Source organism: Alligator sinensis, unplaced genomic scaffold (genome assembly GCF_000455745.1).
Source record: "Alligator sinensis unplaced genomic scaffold, ASM45574v1 scaffold191_1, whole genome shotgun sequence".
NCBI lineage: Eukaryota > Metazoa > Chordata > Crocodylia > Alligatoridae > Alligator > Alligator sinensis.
In genome coordinates this window covers 1,336,777-1,344,420 of record NW_005842282.1, presented here as the reverse complement: position 1 = coordinate 1,344,420, position 7,644 = coordinate 1,336,777, and the positions used below count along the sequence as shown (strand labels likewise).

The following is a 7,644-nucleotide window of genomic DNA, read 5'->3' as shown; positions in this document are numbered from 1 at the left end:
CAGGAATGCAAGCGCTAAGACCCAGCTACAGCCAGTGCTTATTCTTGTGGAGGCATGAGAGAGCTCCCAAGTCACCCACTGCAAAATGCTTCCAAAGGCCCACATCTGTGGGTCATATCCAAAGGTTCCACAGGATGGATCTGGCCTTCAGGCCGTGGGTTGTCAACCCCTGGTCTAGTTTCACTGTCTCAGTAGAATTAAATGTAGAAAAGAATAGTAAAAAGAAAGAACAAGAGAAGTTAATTTGCTTTCCAGTTTAATGATCTTGCATTTTAAAAATGATATATATCTAATTATGGAGAAAAACTGTCTAACTTGAGCTATAATTCTTGTAAAGTTGTCATGACAGTCTTTCTTGCCATGAACGTATCCAAAGTGTGATGAAAATTCAAAATGCTCCACATGCCCATGTTCTGATAATTTTTTTCAAGTCTCTTCACTTGCATTGTACACTTTGTGTTAAACCTTTTTCATGTTTGCAATATGACCTTGGAAAGTTTATCCTGCGAAAAAGTCACTGGCAGCTGTTCTCAGTCACACACACTCCTATTTAAATCCCATTTGGAGGTTTGGACCCTCATTTTGTATAGTCTTTTACAGAAATATGAGTGTAGACTATCCAAAGAAAAAGACACTGTTCCAGTTGGTCAGAGCTTTAGAGGTTACTGCCATAATGTGTGCCATAAAAGAATCTAGAGAGACAAAGAAATTGCTTGCACCAAGAGAGTAACTAAGGTCATTCTGTCTTCTTCACAGCTGCTTTGCAAAAAGTAAAGAAAATAAGTATCTTTTATGGCAAGACAGACCTAACTCTTCCTGGAGTACTTGCAGAGCATTAGCCAGAGTAACTACTGCTATGATTTTTTAAAGAATGCCCTAAGAACTCCCTTTGCACCTGCCTAATTTTGTCTAATCTAGATTTTTCTACAGTGCCATTTACTGTGGTTCCTAAATGCCCTCCTGAAACATCTTTTATAAATGAACGTGGAAGGCATGCTACCGCATTTCCTTATCCACTTGTACCCTTACAGGAGAATAGTGGCCCTTCTGCTCCACGTTGACAAAAATCAATATTGTGACTACTCCTCGTGCAAAGCAGAGAAAGTTGCTGGAACCTTTTAATCTCTAACCAATTTTGGCCCCATATTTGTTAATTAAGATAATCAAAGTCTACTCCTTTTGCATATGAAGTCACTGAAGTCAAATTAAGTCCATCCAGCATTTGCATCTATTGGAATCATTTGCCTTCAAACATGAAACATTTTGCCATACAATATCAGGTATATCAATAATCAGGTGTAATGTGCTAGCCAAATGAGAATGGGATCATTTTTATGTACACGGGAGGCAAAATAACATGCAAACTAGGGAATGGGAGAGGCTGATTCAGTTTCCTCCGCAGTCCCCATATGATTCAGGAAAACGCCGTAACCATCAGGCTATAGGTTAGTCTAGGTGGGGTCAAGTCCAAGAGTCCTACTGACACTTCAGAGAAAGGGAACAAGCACAAACAGGTGTCTTGTAGTGCTAAGGATACTCACTTGGAAGGAGGATCCTGGGAGCATTTCTGTTTTATGTTCAATGAGCCATTGGATAAAACATAGAAATGGTCTTGGCAACACAGGCCAGAAACCAAAACACTCTCCTCCCATTAAGTGCCACAAGAACTTCAACAGGATGGGTGGGCCAGATCCTGGAAGTGGAAAATGTGAGGTAGACCCTTCTTCAGGCTGAGGAGGGAACAGAACCCAAGTTTTCACTTTCTGGGTATGTACTTTAACCCCAAGGCTAGTATTATAAAGTATGGGCATTACCTTCTTCTTTGGTGGTTGTGTTTTAAAAGAAACTGATGGCCACCATTGTGTTTTGTGAGCAGCCTGATCCTGTTGGTATGTGATAGCTCTGCTCTGAGTGCCAACTGAAGTGGGCCATTCAGGGAACAAAGAGGAACACCCATTTTTGGGATTCCGACTGGGCTTACACATGAGCAGGGTGCCAAACTGCTCAGACCAGGGCAGTTCTGTTCATGATCAGAAGCAGAAATAGACACTTTTTAGTGAATACTAAAATCAAACAAGAAGGAACTATGGAATTTAGGCAGCCCTAGAGAGTGCCAGCAGCTGAACAGGAGTTTCCAGGATCATAATTCAAGATATATATGCCTAGCTTCTACGTAAGTCCTGTTTTAGATGCCAAAGTCTAGCCCGATTTATCCAGGGTACTGAAAACAGAGGAGCATTTAAATTATTATTTTCCAGGGGTGACAGGGGGGACACATCTACATTTTTTATTTAAAGCTAAGTAAAGAAATGAAACCAGAGAAGTAAGGAGGTTGAGAACAGACAGACATATTGTCACAAATAAAGAGAGAGTGCCATTTCCACAGCCTTAGGCTGTGGATTCCAACTTAGGTGGCCTGATTCATCCCATCCAACTCAAAAAGAGAAATAAATAAATGCACCTGACAATTAAAAAAAACAAGGAACGTGGAAGACAGGACAGAAAAGAATAGTGGGTAAAATGCTAGGACAGAGGTGAAGGTGGAGGGGGAGGGTTGGTAGGTGTCTTTTCAGGTTTTGTGTGAACATGTATTTTTGCAGGAGTAACTGATAAACAGTATTTACTGCTTTGTGGAAACCACCTCAGAAATCCAGGCAGTTAGCAACGTGCCATCCTACAGTAGTGTAACTTAGCAGTGTGTGACCAGTGCACAAGCCGCAGGCTCTGAGTTAAAGGGAGCACCGGTAATGCTCAGGAAGGTGCAGGAGTCAGTGGTACTTGGGAATGGGGTGGGAGGTCGGAGCATCACTTTGGGAGTGGATGGGGATTGAAATAGCACTTGGGGAGGGAATGAGAGTCAGAGCATCACTCATGGAGGGATAAGGGGCAGATTGGTGCTTGTAGTGGCACACGGGGAGGGGCCGGGGGGTCACAGTAGTATACAGGAAGGGGGTGGAAGTTGAAATAGCACTCAGAGGGAGCAGGATGTAGGTGTTGGGGCAGCACTCAAGGAGGGGCAGGTAGGTGCTGAACCCTGTGTTGTCAACTTCCAGTGGCAACAGAATTTGGCAGCGTTGGATGGCAAAGGGTGTTAACCCCCCTGGATGCTGGCAGTGCCGACACTTCCCTCTGCAGCAGCATCTCCCATGGGGCTATTGGGATTTGCACCCAGAGCCCAAATCTTATCAGTTATGCATCTGCCATCCTGGGTTTATTATTTTAATTATTCCAAGAGACACTTACATAGAAACGGAGCTTTATTTCCTAACTCTTGGACCATGGTAGCCCATGAGGCAGCAGCTCCCTGTGGATCAGCTGGCAGAATAGAGGCCAAAGGGCTTACTGACTCCTGCTGATGCTTCCTTACTTTAAGTTCTAATCCTGTGTGTGTGACTACAGTAGTGACCAAATAGAGGATTATAACTTTGAGTGGGCAATAACCATTAAGCACCAATAAACTTGTAAGAAGTGAAGATTCTGTGTCCGTTTGCAATTGTGCATAAACAGTTTTAAGGCAACGACCCATCCCAGATTCTTACTGTCCAGAATTTTGGGGCTGTGTCCCTGCATTCCTGAGGACTACCTGGAATGGGATTTTCATTGTGAATTTGATAAAAAAATAGTCCTAGATTGCTCCTGGGCATTCACAAATTGTGCAGTTGCCTCAGTCCCTCAAACTGTTTAACCACTATCAGCTGTAAATAGTTGTCTGTGGAGATTCTAGGACTGTGTCTCTTGTTTCATTCCCAGAAAGCTGGTCACTAAACAATCAAAATATATAAGCAAAACTGCTATTCCACAAGCAATTTTAGTTTTCATAAAGCATCAACAACTTCTAAGCTAATTAGGCCAGTGCTGCAGAACCCAACTTGATCACTCTTTCGGGAGGCTAGCAGCTGATTGTAATTTTGAACTTTTCTAGGCAATGGACCTGCTGCAAGTTTAAATTTACTACATTTTGATCCCCTACTCAAGTGTTGCCGTGAACTCCCAGGACTCATCAAATAAGTCTTTTAAACAAGTTTACAAAAATAAAAAGATCTTTTAATCCCGCTACAAACCCTTTTACCAGATCTTTAGGCTTTTTTATACAAGAATGAACAGGACTGCATAGGGCAATAAGACTGCAAAATGTTTTAACTATGTTTATTTTGAGAGGAAATTCAGGCCATAGCCTCACCTGGTGTGAATTACTGTAGCTCCCCCGGAAACAATTGAATGATGCTGACCCACACTAGCTAAAGATTGGCAGATGCAACATGTTTTAGTTAGCCTAGCAAAACCCTTGAACCAGCAGTGCATAACTAGAACACAGTGCACTATTTCCAGGGAAGGAAAGAACCTGAAGGAACTTTCTGCCAGACTGCTGACAATTTTTAGGAATCTACACCTATATATTTCTTGACAGAATGTGTCCTTAGGAAGTGAAGACTTTCTTTGGACCTGGAAACATTTCTTTAATCATTTGAACTTAGTATGTATATAGCTCTCACTAAAAAAGGCCTCCTTTGCCAAGCTGAAAATAATGGGCAGAGAAACAACAAACTTATAAGCATAAAGTAGTACAAGAGCTACCTCATGTTATGTTCCTTACCAATTTAAGTTCAGCTGCATTAGGTGTGCAAATATCCACAAATAGATATTCAGCTTCAAGATCATCTTTGTATCCTGGCTCTCATTCCTCCCCTTGCGACTTCTTTTTCTTTTTATTTAATGGTATAATCACTGGATGGCTGGCTGATGGGAAATGTCAATGCTGATTCAACAAATACTTATTATTACGATTCCAAATTCCCAGTGGTCTGAAACAATGAGATATATTTGTTTGCCTGACAATAAAGGGATATTTTGGTGCACAACCCGATGAAAATTGGATGAACATGTTTGCATTTGTGCTAAATGTGATCATTATCAGAGAGCACAGCCTGTCACTTTTAATAGCTGTAACAAGTGCAAAAGAGAAAATAATGAATGCAGGTGCCCATATGGAGTTCTTATATAACTGCCTAATGATTTTGGTGGACAAATATACAAGAAGAATAAAGATAATGTTTTTCCATATTTTTATCAAAATAATCCTGACAATGTTTACAGGAATCTAAAAATGAGCCTGGTTATGTAGATAAAATGAAGATCTGGGGCTAGATTTTAGCACAAATAAAACAAACAGCCTGCATTTCTGAACCCTCATGCCTACCATCTATCTAGTTAAGGGCTAGATTGTGGTGCCAGACTGCACTGAGTTGGAGGTGGTGGTACCTAAGCCATATTCCTTAAGGCAGGAGGCTGGATGAAGTGGGCTGAGGAGGCGAAGGGAGACGTACAGTCCACAGGCCAGGCCAGAACTACAGACCAGCCCCACATTCCAGATCCAAAGCGAGTGCCAAGTGCGCTTATGTCCCAGAATGGTGGAACAGCCACCACCTGCAGCACAGTCTGGAGTTGCTATCACTGCAGGGCTTCCATTGCTAGCTGGTCTGCCACTCTGGGACATGAGGTACAGTGGGCACAGCATGCAGTGCATGGGGTCATTGGGTACGCCCCACATGCTGCCTGTGGGTCACTTTACAATCCACGAGCAGCACTGAAGATGATACAGTTCTCTGGACTGGATCTGCCCTGGATTTGATGCGCTGGATCTGACACCCTGACTTAAGGGTAGCTCTAGGAGACCAAAACATACCTCTGAACCACATCACAAAAGACTGCCACGCTATCCTCTTGTTCTCAGGGGCTCAGCTACTCTGCCAAGGGAGCAGAAAGAGGAGGTCAGACTAATTCAGTAGTGCTCAACCTCCAGCTTGCAGGCTGAATTGCACCTATAGATTGAGCCTGTGCACCAACCGCATGCTGTATGTGGCCTACAGACTGAGCCTGCCCATGGGAACCAGACCACAGACTGGCTCCATTCCAGTCATTCCAGTCCACAAGTCCAGAAGGTTGAGCACCACTGGACTAGCTGATCTGGGGAGAAAGTAAGCAAGCACAAAACCCCATTTACTCCTGTGTGCCTGAAGCCAAGGTATATGTAGGCCACACAGGTCACACAGTCTGCCTATGTGATCATTCATTTCTGTCTGATGCACAGTCAATATCATTAATACAAGTTTTATGAGAATCCAAATTACACAGAACTTTACAAAATGAAACATTTTCAATAACAATTTTAGAGTGTTCAAAGATATGTTTTCCTTTTTTCACTAGAAGGAGTTTTTTCATTTTTCTTATTTTCTATTTTAGTTGGCCATAGACTATCTATATCAGGGACTGGCAAGCCCTGGCACTCATGGCAGATCATGGCACTCGAGCCCATTGTGCTTAGCATGCTAGTACCTGTCCAGGCTCTCGGCAGCTGCTGCCAGCCATGGAACCTGGGCTGCTCCCACCAGGCAGCTGGAAGGCTACAAGCCCAGCTACAAGCAGCACAAACTCCATGGCTGGCAGCAGCTGGCCAGAGCCTGGGCCAGCTAAAGGAGTGGCGCCAGCCTCTTTCCAGTGGTGAGGGGGAAGGCTAAGGAGGATTGCATTCCAGGCCGGAGCAAGGCGGGCTCACAACATGCTTAACAAAAAAAACCCCACCACACAGCACAACAACAAAAGTAGTATATGAACTTTTATTTATTCTTACCAGGTTTAGAATTTTTAGAAAATATAGTATTTACTCTAAAAAACAGAGCAACATTTATTATTATTAACTATATTAAGATGCACTGCATCCTGCCATGTACCCCCCACCCCAGTTTTGTTTTCCTAGCAAGCTGACACTCCAGCACCTTACAAGATAGACATTGTGGGTTTTTTGGCACTCTAGCCAAAAATATTGCCTACCCCGATCTATACTGTAACAGCACATAAAACAGAAATGTAACTGAAGGGGGAAGGTAGGGGAAGGCATCCAGAGCAGCAGCCCCAGGCACTGCCTTTGTGGTAGAAGGTTGCAAGAATAGTTGCAAATGCAGTGATAGCTGATTGCAGCTCAAAATTGCTCAACTACATGTATGCATGCAATCACTATATCTTTTTTTGTGTAGGTTTCATTTAAGTGTTGTAGGAATATATGTCTTGATTACTGTTTCGGAATGATATAAAGTGGATCCTTGTTAGAGTGAGTAACCTATACTACCACGACGACCTCGTGTGGGGGCTGCGGGTACTCGACCGCCTGGGCGACAGCGATCATCGCCTGCTGGAATTCACCATCCAGCGCAAGGTGGCAAAAGCCAGCAGCAAGGCAGCAGCCCTGGACTTCAGGAGGGTGGATTTCAATGAGGTAGGAAGAATAGTTGGGGAAGTACTGAGGTCCCGGAGGGGAGGGAAGTTGGGTGTCCAAGAGGAGCGGTCGTTCCTTAAGGAGACGATCCTACGAGCCCAAAGGGAGGTAATCCCAACAAGGGTCAAAGGGGGCAAGAGGGCGCAAAAGCCCCCATGGCTCACCAAAAGCATACGGGAACATCTAGCTAAAAGGGAGGCGTACACCCAATGGAAGGGAGGGGCCATCACCAGGGAAGACTATACTTCAGTTGCTCGGGGCTGTAGGGGGGCGATCAGGAAGGCAAAGGCAGAGATGGAACTGGGACTAGCTACCCGGATTAAGGACAACAAGAAGTCCTTCTTTAAATACATAGGGGGCAAAAAGAAGGTACC

General features: G+C 43.8%; 1 protein-coding gene across 2 annotated transcripts in view; it reads right to left on the bottom strand.

Annotated features, from left to right (window-relative positions):
• Nucleotides 1-7,644, bottom strand: part of ERICH5 (glutamate rich 5) — a 38,651-nt gene that overhangs the window by 22,883 nt on the left and 8,124 nt on the right. The window lies entirely within an intron of this gene.